Genomic DNA, 18,518 nt, shown 5'->3' on the forward strand with positions numbered 1-18,518 from the left:
TGGGTGGCAGTTATGGCAAGACACCAAAAGCTCTGTTTGTGATAACCTCAGGGTTGAGATTTGAAGCTATATAGGAGCTCTAAAGTACCCACTGCTTTTATTAATACCCGACTTTATCTTAATCCATTCTTGGGGCTACTTTGACTGCAAGCAAAGTGACGCCTAGATAGAGGCCCCTCCAGCTGGCCACAGGCTCCTTGATGCTACATCAGTGGTATGCGTTTTAGAGCCTCTCCTGTTACTTGCTTCCTGGGAAAACTCCAATTGTTCTATAGGTAGAGACTGGGAGGGATGAAGGGATGGGGAAGGTGGTGCGGATGTTGTCGTTGTCACCATCTACTTTTGACACATGCTGACTAGCCATTGCCCTTCGAGACCAAAGAAGGCATCAGAAACAGGTGGATCAGGGAATAGGAGCATTGCTTAGAGAAGTTTCAGACATGAGGCAAGATGGACTAAGCCAGCAGACACTGGCCAAAGGAATGTCAGACACAGCCGTGAAGTTGGGATCGGCTTAGAACCAGTCAGTAGCCAAGTAGCAGGGCAGTGACCGTGTATTATTCATCTGTTTCTCCTGAAAACCTCAGCTAACACTTAGTGCCAAGGGAGGACACATAGACACAGGGAAGAAAGTCAACAACAGTAAAGGGGCGGGGATGGGGGTGGGGGGAGGACAGATAGGTGATCACTACTCTGTTACCGCCCAAGGTTTAAGTAAGCAAGCTTTGGAATTAGCCAGATGCTGGATCCACCACTTTCTAATCGGGACACCAGGGCTTCAGAACGCTTATATCTAAAATAGAAATAAAGTCTTGTAGGGTTGTTGTAAGGCTCAAGGGCCCCGTGGTGCCCGGGCGCTCAGTAAATGGCAGCACTTTTTTCAGAGCTGTCCAGCCACCTCCCTGGGGTAACAAAGCCTTCCTCAGAGGCGCACATTCCCATCTGTGGGATAGGCAAGGCAGGGGGCCCAGAGCCAGGGGCTGGAGAACAGATGTGACCTGAAGAGGAGGTAGGTGAAAGTGCTGCGCCCAGCCCCCCACGCCGCAGCAGGAGCTAGAGAACTGTTGAATTCCGCTCACAAATAACTGTTCAAGTTCGGGAGAAAGCATGGTATCTATACATTGTCCAGGATTTCTGCGCCCTCTCCGCCCGTGCACGATGATAAAAAGTAGGCGCTGGAAGAACTAAACCCAGGGCTGAGTTTGAGGCGAAGGGCCACTAAATGCGGAGAAAAATGGTGTTTCCAGAGTGGCTTTCTCGCCAGAAGCCTCTCCCGAAAGAAAAAGCGTCCCCAAATTGAGAGTGTCAGTCCTCTCATCTCTCCTTGGGTCCTTTCTACGTGTTTGGGACACCCCAGAAAGTCGCAGTCCTTTTGGCTCATCCTCTGATATCGGATTCCACTCATTTCATTCTCAGACCCCGCCCCTGCGTTACCACCCGCAACCTTGGTGCAGCCTGAGCCCCGAATAGGGGCCTCGGAACGCTGGGAATGTTCCTAACCCTTGAGGAGGATCAGCAGTCCTAGATAAAATGGGACCCATCCGGGCCAGGGATACTCAGGCACAGGGTCCGCTCCGGGCCGCGCCGTCGGAGCAGCCGGAGCAGCCCCGCCCGCACAGCGCGCAGAGCGGCCGAGCGGGAACTACAAGTCCCGGCGTGCTCTGCGCGCTCTCCCCCCTGGGGTTCCGGATGGTGAGCAGCGAAGGTAAGGCGAGCTCGCAGAGGCAGCGGCGGCGACGGCGGAGACGGAGAGAGGCAAGCAGGCAGGCAGGGCGAGGGCGAGAGACGGAGGGAGGGAGCGAGCGAGGCAGACCAGACAGACAGACAGGCGGGCGGGCGGGCATAGCGAGCCACCCGCCAGGCTGCGCTCAGCCTCGCTCGCAGCGGAGAGAGCAGAAGGCAGGAGGAGGGAGGGGAGGAGGGAGGAGGGAGGGAGAGAGGGAATCCAGCTACCACCACCCAAAGCCAGCGTCTGCTTTCTGTCCTCATTTCCTTTTCCCACCCAGCTCGGAGAGCAGAGAAAGGCAGAGAGAGCGAGAAATAGAGACAGGCAGACAAACAGACAGACAGACAGAGCGGGAGGGAGAAGGGCGGCGGAGGAGGAGCAGGAGGACTACGCGGGGCGCCTTCCCTCCCAGGTTTGCAATTGGGGGGTTGGGGCGGGGGTGTCCAGGGCTGTGAGAGTGTGTGAGCGGCTGGGGAAGCGAGTGGGGCGCAGATAGCGAAGGAGTAATCGTGGTGGGGGGGGCGCCGCGGGAGCGGGGGGCCGTGTCCAGCGGAGTTAGCGGCGGAGAATGTGAGCCGAGGCGCGAGCCATGCTGTCAGCGACGGCAGGCGGCTCAGGGCTCCTCTACGACTCCTCTTCCCAGCAGCCGGGCGCCCGTGTCGCTGCCGCCGGCGGAAGATAGACGCCCCCCGAAACCCCTCGCCTGGCTCGGACCCACGGAGCCGGCAGCCCAGCACTCCGGTAAGTAGCGCCTCCTGCCCAGCTCTAGACGCCGTTGGGGACCGGCCGGCCAGGCTCTTTTGTGCAGCGCACTGTGGGGGGGCCCAGCGCCCCCAGTCCGGTCCGCCGGACCCCGTGGCTGCGGTGCCCGCGGTGCGATCGGTCTTTGTTTCCACCGGGGCCCGCGGCTCGGCTGGGCTCGGCTCGAAGCCTGGCAGGCAGCGCCGGGAAGGGGGAGGGGGAGGTGGACGGGGAGGGGGGGTGGGGAGGGGGGGTTCTCGGGTTTCCTGGCCGCCCCGCGGCTCCCCCGGCTCGGGGGCGAGGTGCGCGCCCAGCGCTGCCGCGCACCCCCTCCTTCTCCCCCTCCCTCCGCCTTTGGATTTAAAACTGCAATTTGCTCTCCAGCTTGCTGAGACTGTGTGTGGGGGGGTGGGATGTAGGGGGACCGTGGGAGCGGAGAACAAGGCTGGATTTTAGGATAGGCGCTGGGAAAAGGGGAGACTGCGGAGGGAGGAGCCCCTCCCCTCCAGCCCCCAAATCCCAAGGTTCCGTTGGCGCTCTGGGAGTTGAGGGGCGGGGACCTAATGACCCGGAGGGGGTGTGGGGCGGAGGAGGGATTTGGGGGTGGCCTGGCCGGAGGGGTTGGGCCGCGTGCCCGGTTACCTGGCGAACAAAGTCGGCTCACTTTTGCATAAATAAATAAATAATCGTGTATCAATACGTTTCCTCTAGGGCTCTGATTGAATCGGCCCCCTCTTCCCCAGGGGGTGGGGTGCTGAGTGACAGCTGTCAGCCCCCTAGGTCGGGAGCTGGGGTGAGCTGCTGAATCTCTGCTTTCTGGTTGAGGGCGCCTTCCCCGGCAGGGTCTGGGTCCCTGGGCAGAGCCAAAGGGGCAGGGGGCTGGCTCTGAGACTAGGAAATAACCTTGTTTCCTGTTCTACAGGAAAAGGGACAGCAACCCAGAGTTTGGGGGCTGGGGACGAGGACTGATGGGAGCTGGAGGGGAGGGTTCCCCAGCAGCCTGACCCCCCAGCCTCCTGCCAGGCAAAGGGGCCAGCTTAGGGAGGAAGGATGTGGGCCTTGCTGGCCGGAGGCGGGAGCTGGGGCTGTCCCTGAGGCGGGCAGCGGGCACAGATCGCAGAGAGCAGGAGGAGGGAGAGAAGCGGGGGCGGGAATTCTCTACCGCAGACCCTAGGGGCCAGGGCCAGATGTGGAGGGGTGGGGAGTCTCCCCTCCCTCCCAGCTTGGGGGCCCTGGGGTTGGGCTGGGAGGGGCTGAGCCTGGTGCCCTCGGTTCTGCACCAGTGCTTGACTGGCAGGGCCAGCTGAATTTGGGCCCAGGCGTCACCCTGGGAGGCAGGGCTGGGCTGCACCAGCCTGGTCCCTGAGCACAAGGAGGGACCCTTGGGGGGCCTGTGCCTGTCTGGCTGGGCAGGCGTTTCCCGCTGGACCAGTTGGTGTCAGGCGGGACTTGGCCCCAGCTCCCTGGGCTGAGCTCAGGGTGTGAGGACAAGCTTTGCCTCCGGGTCAGGGTGGCCACATTCTGTCCGCTCTTGCTGTTGCCGCTGGCAGGGCAGGGGCATGAGCCCAGGCCTGGGCAGAGTCCTGCCAGGGGCATTTGGGGTGTTTCTATTGTTGACTTGTTCCTGTACAGTGTGGCCCGGTGTGTGTGACTGTGTAAGCCAGGGCTGTAAGTGAAAGATTACCAGTCTGTTCACTGCCCCCCCCCCCACCCTAAGCACGGGAGGAGCAGGCAGGCTTGGCTGTGGTGTTCAGCTGTGGAGGGACCCTCGAGGTAGCACATGCATGCCACTTGTTAAGTTGACTTCCTTTGAGCAGATGTATATTTATTTTTATTGTAATGGAAAATCAAACGGGATAGTAAGTTGAATTCATTTCCCCCGTGTCAATAGCTGGAGTAATCCCCAGAGACAGTGAACTTCTGGCCCCAGAGCTCCCACCCCTTCAGAGGTGGCAGTGACTAGAGAGAGAGTATGAGCTTTGGGAGACCATGGGCATCAACCCAAACCTGTGACTCATCTCCCAATTGGTTTGGCATGGGAGCAGGTGCCCAGGTGGGGCAGACACTGCCCCCTCCCTAAGCATCTCCAGGGTGCAGTTTGACCATTCAGCCACCTCCCTGACCAGTGCCTAAGTTGTGCCTATGCCCCAGGGACAGTCCCCTGGTGGGCTTTCTTCTCCGCCTGGGCTGCAGGCCCACGTGCTGATATTTATTTTCTGTACTAAAATCCATTTTTAATGCCGTTACTTTTGAAATAATATAGAGAGAAACAAATGTGATGTGTTTAAGTTGCCCTCTGTGAGTTTTTAATGTGATCTATGGCTGAGGTAGTGACGGAAGGAGCTGTTGGGCTTAGAGAAATCTGTTGTCATAGAGAAAGACTTTGCTGTTTGTTATGGTTGTTGGGCTGGGGGGGGGTTGGAACAAGGTCTTGGGGTCAGGGAGCCCCTGACACCCCCAGGTAATGTGGGTAAACAGTTTAGTTTCTCAGTTTTAGTGTGTAAGGCTTCCAGGATTACTTTATATTGTTCACCAGTCTAACTGATGAGGCCTTTGGTGATGGAGGAGCAACCCCCCCCCCAAGCCATGTGCTTAGCTATTGGCAGGGAGAGGTCTCCTGCTTGCTGGGTTAAATAGAGGTATATGAAGGGAGGTTAGACCTGGATTCTGAAAGACGTTAAGGGGTGGGGGCTCCAGCTGATTGTGACTGGAGCAGACTTGTTCCTGACAGAAGACAGTTTGGTGGGTGCACTGGTAGAGCCCCCTCAGAGGGATGTCAGCCTGAAGCATGCCTCTGTTCTTCATTGGACAGGGCTTTCCACCGAGCAAACCTGGATTGGGTCATTTTTTTTCTGCCTTGCTTTCTGTACTACTTATGAGTGTGGGGGGGGGGGGAGTGTGAGCGAGCTACATGTTTTCTGCCAGCCTCCCAAGACCAAGGGGTGCCATGCCTGTGTACCAGATGCCCTGGCCCTTCTGGCCTATCTGGGTGAGGTCAAGCAGATGCACTATTATGGGATGGAGCCAAGCCCTGTCTCTGGTGGCTGGGATCTCTTGGGACAGAGAGAAGGGGCGAAGCTTAGGTATGGTGGGGTGGTGACTGTTAGATGAAGCAAGGGTAATATTATTGCTAATGATAGCAGACGCACACCCCCACCCCCGAGGGGGGGGGACCCAGATAGCCACTGCTGCTGAAGAGTGGGAAAGATAGAGAGGCCAAATCCATTGAAGAGAGTGAGAAAGAGACTAGGCAAGGAATGTAAGGGTCTCTCTCAGGGCTTAGTGGTGGACCCTAAGAACCTCCGAGGGCTTGGGCTCATTCTACTGCCTCTGTCCTGTCGCCAGACTCTAGGAGGCACTGTGGGCCACACTGCCATGTTTGAGGGCTAGGATTGGTTTGTAGGTGGATTATAGAAAGAAGAATGCTAATGTCCCTGGGAAAGGCGGGGGGGGGGGGGGGGAGGTTGGGGGGAAGAGAAGAGGGAAGAATCCCTTAGTATGAGGAAGGGCGATTCCAGGGGTCTTGACTAAAGCTTCCAGCCTCAGAGCAAGCAGCCTTCTCTCTGTCCTCAGGTGTCTGGGAGCTGAACAGAGTTCTTGGGACCTGTGGGCGGGGCCTGGCTAGGTGAGTTACTCTACAGGTTGGCAGGCACCCTGTGCTAGTAGACACCCATGTTATAAAAGTGGGGGACTTTGGCACCCCAAAGGTGTCTGTCATCATCCATTGAGATACCCCTCTCCAACCGAGTGCTTGACAGAGGAATGCAGCTCTAGAGGGGAGGAACCGCTTGCCCAGAGTCACAGATACCGTCTGTGGCAAGGCCAGCCTGGGACTCCAGCTCTTGTACCCTACCTCTCTGTAGTTGGAGAACTAGATCAAGCTGCAGGGGGCCTCCTTGGCCCAGAGGGGGGCTGGAGCCCATGGAGAAGAGCAGGCAGGCACCCTTGTGGCCAGAGCCCCCTCAGGGGAGGGGGAGGCACTGCTGCCAGGAGAGGGAGGGAGGGAGGGGAGAGAGGAGGGGAAACAGTGAGTCAGGCTTCCAAGAGCTGAGGATGGGAGAGCCAGAGCTTGGAGGGAGAGGGCAGGGAGAGCTGCTCTGGAGGGGGAGAGAGAAAGAGCCCAGCCAGGGGCAAGGAGAACTGTGAAGCGAGGCAGCCAGTCCCTGGCCCCAGCCCAGTGGTACTGCAGGGTAAAGCCAATATGGACTTTGCCTGAGGTGGGTCGGGAAGGAGCCATATTCTGTCTGTCCCTTCTGCAAACTCCTCTGCTGAGTCTCATTGCTAAGCTGACCCCAGGGTCTCAGGAGGATGATAATGTCCTCCCATGGCTTCTTCTTTGGCCTCATTTTCTCTGTCAGTTGTGGGACTTGAACTGTGAACTGTGGAAAGAGGGGGTGGAGGGAACACAGCAGCCCGGAGGCATGTTGGGAGGTGCGCTCTCAAGACGAACGCTGGGTGCTGGGGCACTGTTGGAGCCTACTGGGAATGCAAGGTAGGCAGCGGATCCCTGGGTGTGTGCCACTTCAGTAGGGGCTTCTGACTGGGCAGGGGCACCATGAACATGTGTGCATATGGAGGGGTAGATGCTGGTTTGGTAGCTGGTGGATGCCTTGCTTTGTGAGTCTACGGATGGCCAGTGCCTAGACTGAACCAATGCCATACATGGCCCAAACCAGCCTCTGCTGTTTCTGGGGAGACACTGGTGTACCCTCCCACTTCATATCCCTGTAGGCAGACAGGAGGTAGAAATGGCCTCTGGAGCTGACAGGAACTGCCAGGATAGCCCCTAGTGCCTGGAGCTAGAACCAGAGAAGGAGGAGGTCCCCAGAGACTGGAAAGGAGGAGGGAAAGAGCCCCTCCTGCCCAGCTGACAGGAAGCCCTGGCTCCCAGCCCCTCCTTCCCTGAAGGCCTAGTCTTTCCCTCTCCCAGGGTCCCTGTGTCTCTCCCATTGGCTGGGGCTTAAAGATGGTGGGCTTAGGGGACAGTAGGGATTTGAGGGTGACATGAGACCCCTGTCTAACCGTGTATGAACTCAGCTGCAGGTATAGCCTTGCTGTCATTCCTTTTTCTGCTCTGGGGTCCTTGGCCTGGGAGGGGCCACTTCTGCAGCTGGCAGACCTCAACTCCCCCATCCACTCCAGATGTGACTGAAACCAGAAGCTGCAGGTCTCTCTCTCCTCTTCCCTACCTCCTGAGCCAGGAGAGGCCTTTGCTGACCTAGAGTAGATTAAGAGAGAGAGAGAGAGTGGGCACCTTCAGAAGGACTAACACAGACAGATGGGTGGTAGAACAGATGGACAGAGACACCCACGCACAGACAAACTGAGAGAGACAGACAGATGAACTGGGACAGGGAGACACAGACAGACAGAGGTGCCGGTAGGGAGAGGCGTCGGAAAAACAGAAAGGGAGAGGAGAGACAGAGACGGGGTAAGCAAAGAGAAAGAAAGATGGGGAGAGACTGAGAAACAGGAAGAGATAAAGAAAGGGGGAAACCCTGGGGAGGGAGGAAAGAGAGAGAGAGAGAGAGAGAGAGAGAGAGAGAGAGAGAGAGGCTGAGACTGATTCTGACTGACTGGAGGCTACAAACCACAAACAGGAATTTGATGAGAATCTGGAAGGTGTTTTCTGCCTCATCCCTCCCCAAACCCCCAGGCCAGCCAAGTCTTCATTCCTTCCACCCCCAGCTCAGTTTCCAGCTGCTAAAGGAGGTCAGGGTGAGGAAGCAAGCAAAGTCTGGAGCAGCCCCTTCCTCTCTGCCCTTCTGTTGGAAGGGGATTGCTGAGGCTCTCCTGGCCCCATTCCGACACAAAAACGTATGGCTTTCTTGTCTCTCAGGAAAGACCACCTTCTTGCTCACTAACTTACCAGAGGATGTCTTTTTGTGTAAATGTATTCCTGAGGCTCCCTTCTGAACATACAGACACATTGTGTGACTTGGTACTGTCACCTTTACGTCAATCCTGTTTCTTGCATGGAACAGGTTACATGCCTGTGCCTCCTTAGCAATCCAGGCGGTGACACACAGGCCTATTGTGAAGGTCTTAGGATGTGCTGTCACAGCCCAAACTTTGATACAGTAAGAGTCATACCTGAGCACAGAGGGACCCTGTTCTGACAGTGGGTAGGCAGCAGCGGGAAGGCAGGGGAAAACCTGGACACAGAGGTGGTCTGGAGGTTAGGGGAGTGAGAAGGAGTTACCTGGTAAGGGTGTTGAGTATGCACACATGAACACCCGTGAATCTTGTCTGTCATGGAGTATGTGAGAAAGACTGAGCATATGTGAGAAAGGCTAAGGGTATGACGGTGTGCGGTGTGTGTGTGTGTGTGTGTGTGTGTGTGTGTGTGTGTACTAACTATGAGGTATCAGTGTGGATGTATGTTTATGAGATGAGGGTGTACAAAGAGGGACTGGGGCTGTAGCTCTGTGATGGAGCCTTTTCCTAGAATGCACGAGACCTTGGGTTCGATCTCTAGTATCATTAGAGAAAGAGAAAAGAAACCTTGACTTCAGGTTGCCTTGACAAGACGGTGTGTGGCTGTACTAAGCTGATTCAAGTAGCTTGATGCAGTGTGTTCCTGTGTGTGTGTGTGTGTGTGTGTGTGTGTATGTTGGGGGGGCTGAGGATGAGCTGCACATAGAATGGGTGCTGTGGTGTGCATTGTATGTGGAAGGATGTAGGTGTCTGTCTGCACTCAGGGATGTATATAACTAAAAGTATAGCTGCAGGTACCAGTGTGTGTCTGCTGTCCTGGCTTGGGTGGGTGTTTGTTTTCCAAGGCCTTGGTACTACTTGAATAGGGACAATCAGCCTAAAAATATGAGAAAGGCTACCAGGGGGGTTTGCAGCTGACCACAGACCCATACTGGCAGCCCAAGGACAGACATGCCTACCCTGTTCTCCTGTTTCCTCTTGCCTGGCAGCAGTAGCTTTCAAAGGAGCTTCCAGAAGAACTGTTTCTGTGTAGTTCTCTCCACCAGCAGCCAGAGCCTCTTCAAACATAGTGACGCCCTCCAGGCAGCCTAGGTGGAGGCTTCTGTTTGGACCATCTGAAGGCAAATGGGTGGGCTGAAATTCATTGCTGCTCCCCAGGGATTGAGGAGGCAGCTCTGCTCCTGGAGCTGAGGCACAGGTGGGGACAGATGGACTGGCCTGTCTTAACAGTGTAGTCCTAGTATAGATACCCCAAATCAGGGAGTTTCTGGGTGGGGGGTGTAGTCCCCAGGTGGGCTAGGACTCTGCCTTTCATTTTCCTAGAGGCCTATCCCCTTTCCCTTACCATACTGTTCCCTAACAGATTTCCAAGCACAGAACCCCTAACTGCAGCCCCCACTACGCCTAAAATATACAAGCCCCCTAGTGTATGCTTACAGCTCCAACAACTCCAAAATCACAGCTAAATGTACCTACAAACACATAGCCCCAACACTTCTACACACAACCACTCAACACCAACACCTCTTTGATATCCAACTGTTGCCCATGCACGTAGCCAACACACCCCCAAATGCAAACACCACACAGCTACCCTCTTACCTGGAACACCTCCCTCAAATACCAGGAGCCTCGTTCGAATCCTGATAACCTCCCTCTCACGTGCTTTACACACCCAGCATCTCTGATATCAGGGACCCATACTTGCCCTCCTCTCCTCGTTTATGGTTCTAAGGCACCTCCTCAGATATAATCTCCTTACCTCAAAACAGGAACTCCTGCAACATTCTCAGCCCCACAGCCCCCATGCCCAGTTCAATTCACTGTAACCTGTCAGGGAATATTGCTACATCTTCTTCCCAAACATATCACAGTTCCAGCACATAACCAAGCCCTGATTTTTATGACTCCCAGACACCCCAACACACACAGCTTCTACCACATCCTCAAGAACATCAGAACCTTCTCCAGCCTCAACACTTCAGCAGTATACCCGAGACCTGCCTACAGCCCCCTTGCCTTCTCACATGCACAGATTTTGTATCCAACATCTCTCTTACACACACATTTACCCCTAACTAAATTGTGGCAGCCTATAGATAGGTAGGGACCCCCACACCTTTTCAAACACTCCCCCAGCACACACACAGCTCCTCATTTCCACATTTCTCTCTCAGATTCACAGACAAAGCCTCAGCTCTAGGGTCCCTCCAAATGTTCTCATAGCTTCTATTACCTTTCCTAGCATGCATGTGCAAGCATTCCCGTTCCTCATAGGTTCCCTCTCTTCCCCTTGGAGAGCCCTAGAAGCTCCCCAGACTTAGCTCTGATTCTAGGCTCAACCCTGGAAAGGCACAAGGACACTCCTACACCTTTCTCTAAACACTCTGCTTGTGTATAACATGCACAGCCTTGCCTAGTCACTGCCCTGACCCATTCGCCCCTTTGAGCTCACATGTAGCTTCTCAGCTTCCCCAGCACCCCATGATACCCTGTCACACACCCCGCCTCAGCCTCATTTCTTCAGCAGCCCTCACTCCCACCAGCCACACATTCCAGCACACCCTCCCCCACCCAGCTCCTTACCCCCAGACAGCCTTTTCACACGCACTGCTGTGTCTACTGCCCAAGCCTCCCCCACTTCCCAGAGCCTCCTCTGCCTGGGGAACCATCTCCACCCCTCACTGCCCGTAGGCTGTTCATTCCTGGACAGTGAGGCTGGACATCTGGTTCAAAGCTGCCCCCCAGATCTTGGGCTGTGGACATTCTGGCCTAAACTTGGAGGGTTGAGCCCCTTTTGGGAATCGGTAGAGCCACTTGGCACCTGGTCACCCTGGACTCTCAGCCAAGAACTCTCTGAGTACCTAGCTTTGCCTGGGCTCTGGCATGCATGTCCGGGGTAGGGGAAGTTACTCCCACTTCTCAACCCTGCCAGACCCCCCCCCCCAACCCATACCTGAGAGGTATTGGGAGGCTTTGGGAGGGGGGAGGGGAAGAGTGCAGGCTTGATGAGCCCCCACTGATCTAGGCTGTGGGGCTCGGTCTCCCTGGGAGTTAGTTCCGACAGTGAAGGTTACTTTACTAGATGCATGATTTTAAACGGAATCTCCACCATCTGTTCCACCCCCTAATTACAGATGCACAGAATCCGCCTCAGAGGGCAGCGTGAGGGGAGTGATTTAGAGCCCGAGCTGCTTCTGCCTGCTTTAGGGATGGAGAAACTGGGGTGGGGGTATGGGTATTACAGCCCCCCCCACTTCTTTCCTGAGGGTCTCTGGTATCTCTTGCTTAGCGCTTTAGGCTCATAGAGGACTTCCCTGATCCCCAAGTTCTCAAAGAGCTATATTGCTGTGGAATGGGTACCCAAAACATTGCTTAGGTCCCAGTTTAGCAAGTTCAAGGCTGCAGCGTATATTAGAGCAGTAAAAAATTCAGAGGGCCCATCTCCTCTTGCCTTTGTGCCCTTGGGAGTCACTGGCACCAGCTTGACCCAGCTGTCTGCCCACCCTGGGGTAGCAAGGATTGGTGAGGCAGGGAAGGGAGTCAGAACTGAAATGGAGCAGCCAGACTCTGGCACTGGTACGAACTCTGTGTTCGTACACGGTACCCATCCGCCTTGGTACAGCTGGATGCCTGCCCTTAGCTGGAACGGTGGTCTGTGGGATTGGGTCAGTACCAAGGGGGAGAGGGTCTGAGGGATGTGGGGTTTACACCAGGAGGACGGGCCTGTCTTTGTCCTTGGCACAAGGGACCTGGGTCCCTGCTTGCTTGATAGTGGTGCTGGTGGTGGCAGCAGCGCAGCAGCTGTAGGTACACTGCGGTAGACTCAGGAGCATGCACTGCGGGGAGAAAGGGAGAGAGGTTGGGCTGGAGGAATTTTAAAGATCGCTGCAGGCAGGAGGGTCTTGGAACCCCGTGGAGCGGCCAGTCATGCAGAAGTAATCCTATCGCTGCCTGCCTGGAGGAGTGGAGAGGAATGGGAGTGGGGGGGAGTCTCTGAAGGACAGGCTGTTGCCCCTCTGCCACTGCAGTCCCTGCCCCAGCCAGCCCTGAAAGGAACCAGGAACTCTCAAGTCCTCTCCTGAGGAGGCATCTTGTCTTTACTGTCCCACCATGCATGAGCTCCTTGAGTGGTCACAGCTGCTGTACTCTCTCTCACCTGAGAGTCTCACCAGTCATTGCAGCTCAGTGGTCAGAGCCAAGCCTGTCCCTAGTCACCTCGGGTCATGTCCATGTGGCACCTCTAGCTAGCAGTCCTGTGGCAGAGCCCCTCTCCCAGCCTGCTTCCTTCCTGCTGTAAGACCCTCAGTCCAGAGACCTAGCCACTCTGGACCAGGACCGTGGCTAAGGAACATGGAAGAGCCCAGAAACCCCCTCATCCTTTTGTCCCACCTCCCAGCTTTCACCGGTTAACTGGCAGTCAGCTCAGCCAGTCCAGGCTGGAGAAGGGATGGCCTGCTCTCCAAAGGCCTCACCTTCTGGCCCCTCCATTTTGCAGATGGAGTAACCGAGTCCAAAGGCAGAGGGGATGGTCAAGGCCAGCCAGCAGATGAACCCCCTCCTTCCTGCCCCATTCTCCTGTCACTCAGACTCTTCTGAGCCTCAGCTCAGCTAAGAGCAGGGCCTGGGGGGGGCAGGCGGGGGATGTTTGGGAAAGTGGTTGCGGCTGAGAGGTTGCCATGGCGATACTGCAGGATGCCGAGCAGAAGTGGGGGTCCCACAGGGTCTCTGGGGCCCCCAGCTCTACACCTCTGTGGGCTTCTCTTCCCATCTCCTGTCCCCCACCTAGATGCCTGTCAGGCGGCTTCAGTGACAGGCTGGGTGGGTGACAGGTGGTGCAGGTGATGGGCTGGGTGGGTGACAAGCCTGGGTGGGTGACAGGTGGTGCGGGTGTGAGGCAGGCAGGTGACAAGCTGGGTGGTGATGGGCTCTGTGGATGACAGGCAGGGGGTGTGGTTGTCGAGGATGCTGTCTCCTGGCTGGTGGCCTGTTGCGGCCCCCCTACCCTCATGCGTGTGCACACATATAGACTCTGGGCTCAGAGCTTGGGGCTAAGATACTAATGAGGCTTATTACGCATGGAGGGGCAGGTGCCCAGGCTCACTAATGAGAAGCCTTTAACGAATAGGGGAGACAGCTGGGGGGCTTACAGGAATTTGGCTGGCCCTCCTGGGCTGAGGCTCTGAGGGTCCCAGCCTGGCTTAGGAAGGTTGGTTTCATCCTCCAGCACATCCAGATCCCTCCTTGCCTTCACCTCTGGCCACTTGGAATGTTCATATAGTATTAGGCACCGTTATGAGAGCAGCCGCTGTTCAGGTACTTACTGTGTGTCAGGCAATGTGCCAAGCCCTCTCTGCCTGCATTTACTCAGCGGGACTCAACGGTCCTATGAGGGAGGCTCTGCAACCCCATTTTACAGATGCAAAGTCTGAGGCCGAGAGACCATATGGGAATTCGCACAAGTTTGTGGTTCAGCTGAGACTTCAGTTCAGGCCCCCAAAGCTTGTCCCCTTAACCACTGTCATTGCTAATATCCCAGCCTTGTGCGGCGAGACACCCCCCGCCCCAGTCTCAGTTTCATTGATCTACAAATTGGACACAGGAAGGAGAATGATTACAGATTTTTTTTTTTTTTTTAGCATAACTTGGGTGACTTCAGTCTCTTTCTGAAATGCCTGGCCACCTCACCCCCTGTGGCCCAGATTCTCTTGACTCCCTTGCACTGGAAAGAGAGGGAAGGGCTGAGTGTTGAAGGGGCTGAATGGAGAATACCTGGTCTCTCAGAGCCACTTCCTCTAATGTGTGGTGGGGTCCAGAGAAGAACATAAGCCACCTACAGTCACACACCCCAGTGAGCTGTAGGGCCTCTCAGGATCCCAGGCCTTCAGGTCTGTTGAAAGGGTGTGGCTTAAAGTGATAGTGGGGCAGGGAGACACCTCCTCTCGGGCCCCACCCAGCAGCCTAGTTTCCCTAGAGGCTTGGAGCCCCCCAATTCTTGGGAGGGTGCAGGATTGTTGGCTGATTGTTCAGGGCCATGCCCCCTCCCATTCATCTGAGTCCCTAGTGTCAGTTAAGCCCCTCCTTTTGGTACCAGTTGGGGTGGAAACTCCCTGGCAACAGCTGATGGATGGGTTGGGGCCTTGACATTGGCCTAGGGCCACAGCACAACCCTGGAGGGACCAGGCTGAGACTGGGGGACTTTGAGGGGAATTTGAGGGAGAAGAATGAGCCTCATAAATCTTGGAGCCTCTGGTTCCTCTTCAACCTTAATCTCTTACCAAGCCTGCTCTAGCTCATCCCATGTTGCTGGGAGTTGAGAGCCCACCTGCCCATTCACTTCTGTCTCTGAGGAAAGCTCACCCCTCTGACATCACATTCATGGGAAGGACAAAGGGGCAGCATGGTGGCTGGGAAAATGATGAGGCCTAGGACGCCTTGTGATGGGTAGGGAATGCAGAGGGCATCCTTCCCTCAGTTTCCCCAGCTGGTACCTCTCAGCTAAGTCCAGAAGAGCTGAGACCAAGAGGATTTCACAGATGCAAGACTCATACATAAATAGTCTTGTTTTGAGAATCCCTCCCTCCCCCAGTCTAGAGAAGAGAAGCACAACCCTGTCCTGCAAGCCCTGAGTCCTGGAGGTGAGCCTTAGAACCCAAGCAGGGTGTGTGCTGAGGTCAGGCTAGGGCGGTGCTTGGTAACCCGCCTGGGAAAGCAGGCTTCAAGGAGGCCAGAGGAAGGGTGGTGGTTTGCCTGGGGGGTGGGGGCTGGGGAGCCATCTTTGATTGGAAGGCAGGGGGTCTGGCTTTCCCACAGGCCCAGGAGTAGCCTGGAGTGCGGAGGCCCTCTCTGCTCCCCAGGGAACCCGTTGCTGCTGGGCCTTGGGGACCCAGGCGTCCTGGCGGGTGAGGGCGGGTCTCCAGCAGGCGCCCTGCCAAACCCCGCAGCCTGCTCACCAGGAATCTTGTTGCTGAGAGATGGAAAATCCCGGCTGGGCCTGCAGCTCATCCCTCCCCTCCGGGAGGAGGAGGGGCCCAAAGATTCCTTCCTGCACCCCCCCTCTCTCATCTGGGGCAGAGCCCTCCTTGGCAGCGGGTGGGGCTGGGGGGCCTAGGACAGGCCTCTAAGGCCCAGTCACATGTCCTATAGCCTTGCCCAGTCCTCAGTGGGCACCAGGGCATTCTGGAGGCTGAATGAGCCTGTTGCAGCAGAGGAGGGGTGGGGGTAGGGTGCCAGGGGCCAGAAGGGGACTGAGTGGGGGCTGGGGGTTGGCCCTGGCCCCACTGGCTCCCCCAGGGTGGAGGGTGAAGAGTTAGTTCTCTCTTTGGACAGGAAGACGAATGATCCCATTATGGGACCGTGATTTTATTCCACGTGTCACGGAGTCTGAGATTAACTTGCTCACCAGTCTGTGACAAACCCTTCACACCCAACACACACACACACACACACAGACACACACATACAGAGACACACATCCACCATGTCACACAGATAAGCATTGCTATGCTACATACAATCCATATCAGGGTTCATTCACACACTAGCACACTCTCAGATACACCAAAATAGTGTGTCCTCAGAGTAAGGCCACCCAGATCTGCAGATACAAACAAGCAGGTCAAGAGGTCTGCTGCATCCAGCCCTTAAACATGCACAGTCAAGGACACATGGTAACCCATAGATACAGATAAACTTTGGCACACAAAACCAGACACTGCCACCCAGACAGGCATAGACCAACAGCCACACTCTCAGACAAAGGCCCTAGATACATACAGACAAAGACAAGCACAGACATAACGGCTGGCAAAGCTCACACAAGCACAGACGTGCACACCCGGACATAGACAAAGACAAATATATGCCCAGAGGTTTTGCTGTGGACAGATGTGGAGGCCCTCGCACATCTGGGCCTCCTTTTCAGCCTCCATGCCTAGGAACATGGTGATCTGGCACCGAGAGCCTCTGAGGAATCTTCTGCTCCAGGAGAGCCCCCAACCTTTGGCCCCCTACTTCTGGCACAGAGCCTGTGGCAGAGGCCACCCCAGCCACACCCTCAGCAGAGCCCTGACACCTCTCAAACTTCTGCATTGTTCACACTCATAGGGACACCATCTTCTCCTGTACAGTCTTACGGCAGTCCCCCTGACAGTCTCACCCCCTCAGTCTCGTTCCTCCTCCACTGTGTTCATCAGTCATTCGTCCTTCCTGCAGACACGAGCAACTTCAGTCAGGTACATCCTCCATGTGTGCCTATGCAGGCCCACAATCGCTTTCTCACATAGAGCCCCCCCCATACCGCCTGGCCTCCTTCTTACATAGGTTTATTCACAAATGCAACACACATGTATTGTTATCTCGCACGAGCACACCACACACACACACACACACACACACACACACACACACACACACACTTCCTGAGCCTCCCATTGCATTCCTTCCTCTGTCTCCCACAAACACTCCTACTGCCAGAAATGGAACCCTGCTGTAGATTAGGCCCTGGTGGCATCTGTCACTTCTTTTCACCGTCCTTGGCCTTCCTAGCCTCAGTGTCTCCTCCACCTTCGGCCCTGCAGACTAGGTACTGTGGCCTTGTATTCTTTTGTCTTTTTTTTTTTTTTTTTTTTTCTGTTTAGTCAACAAGTGTACTCGAGCACTCATTCCCTAGCACATACTGCTTGAACACTGTTGATGAGTGAAGCCCCGGGAGGCTGGAAACAAAGGCAGGCATAGGCTTTTCTCATTCCAAGTTTTGTGACCAACCTGTTTGTTGTTTCTCTCTTTTCTACTAGATTGGAAGGTAAGCCTTGCTCTTGGCTGTTGGGAGATATGTATGAAGTCACGACAGGAACACTATGGAAGAGCGTTGACCTAGAGAGAACAGAATGTACAAAGCCTTAAGGGAACCAGAAGTTAATGTGCTGAGAGGGTGCAGTACAGTTCAGAGAGCAGAGGAGAGCTTCAGAGAGGGCAGGATCCAGGTGACACCGGATGGCCGCCCTGCTCAGGGGGATGGAGATGTCCAGTGAGCCACAAGAAGATGCAGAGAATTTAGCCTCAGAATCTGGATTAGGACGAAGACTTGGGAAAGTTTGGTTTTGTTTGTTCACATGATGCTTCGTACTCAGAGAGGCCTCCCAGCGCTGAACCTGGAACCACACTGGTCCTTGTCTGTAGATGAACCTCTCCATGTTCCTGTTGACGGACCTCTAGACGATTTTAAGACAGGGTGTCACTGTATAATCCTGGCTGGCCTGGAACTCACAGAGCTCCTGCCTCTGCCTCTGGACTGTTAGGACACTTGGCCATCTTGTTTTCAGATCAGGTCTCCCCTGGAATTCAGGCTAGGCCAGAATTCACTGTGTAGCCCAGGAACCTGCTGTCCTGCTTCAGCCGCCCCTGGGATCACATTTGGGAGGTTTGAGCAGGAATTGCTTGAGGCCTCTTAGATGCAGCATAGAAACCATAGAAACGGAGGTTCGCCTACAGCGGTTCCAGGTTCAGAGCTGTGAGGCCTATCTGAGCAGGGGCCAACCTGTGAAAAAGGGCCCACACGGGTAGTGCTGGACTTGTGGATAGCTCGTCAATGGTAGCCACTACTGTCAGATATCAGTTGGACGTGATGGAGGACATCTGAGTGCTGGGTACCATGCCAGGTGCTGGGGCAAAACCACTGATAACATTATCAGGCAGACTGTGGAAAGTACCCAGGCAGGTGGAGCATCCTGATTGCTTAAACAAGGCAAAGTGTCAGGACCCTGTGTGGCCTATGGAGCTAGGGGTGAACTGGTAGAATCCAGGCTGGCCACGGTTGGGGGAGGAGCTTCAGGTAGAACCATTCATTATCTGTCATCAATGGCCATAGGGCAGGAACTAAGAATGGAATGTCCTTCATCAACTGTTGGGTAGGCCACGGGGTGATGGAGTGGTGGCTCAGGGCTGTAGAGGAGAGGGGTCAGTCAGTGTGGAGCTGAGTTTCACTCAGACTCTAAATATTTGATGGTAACAGGAAATGTGGCCACTGCATGCTTGCCCTGGCCTCAGTTTCCCCATCTGTGAAGTAAGCTATCTTGTGTAGGAGGAAACTGGCATCATGAAGATTGGGCTAGCC

The 18,518-nt window shown here is 55.4% G+C and overlaps 1 protein-coding gene across 2 annotated transcripts in view; it reads left to right on the forward strand.

Annotated features, from left to right (window-relative positions):
• The first annotated feature begins 2,003 nt into the window (after positions 1-2,003).
• The window catches only part of AHDC1 (AT-hook DNA binding motif containing 1), a 63,595-nt gene continuing 47,080 nt past the window's right edge, over positions 2,004-18,518 (forward strand). For both annotated transcript variants that reach the window (XM_080921488.1, XM_080921489.1), the window contains exons 1-2: positions 2,004-2,138; positions 2,373-2,467. The gene's annotated coding sequence lies outside the window, so the exon portion shown is untranslated. The remainder of the gene's footprint in view (positions 2,139-2,372; positions 2,468-18,518) is intronic.

The sequence above is a fragment of the Micromys minutus genome, assembly GCF_963924665.1.
Source record: "Micromys minutus genome assembly, chromosome: 9".
NCBI lineage: Eukaryota > Metazoa > Chordata > Mammalia > Rodentia > Muridae > Micromys > Micromys minutus.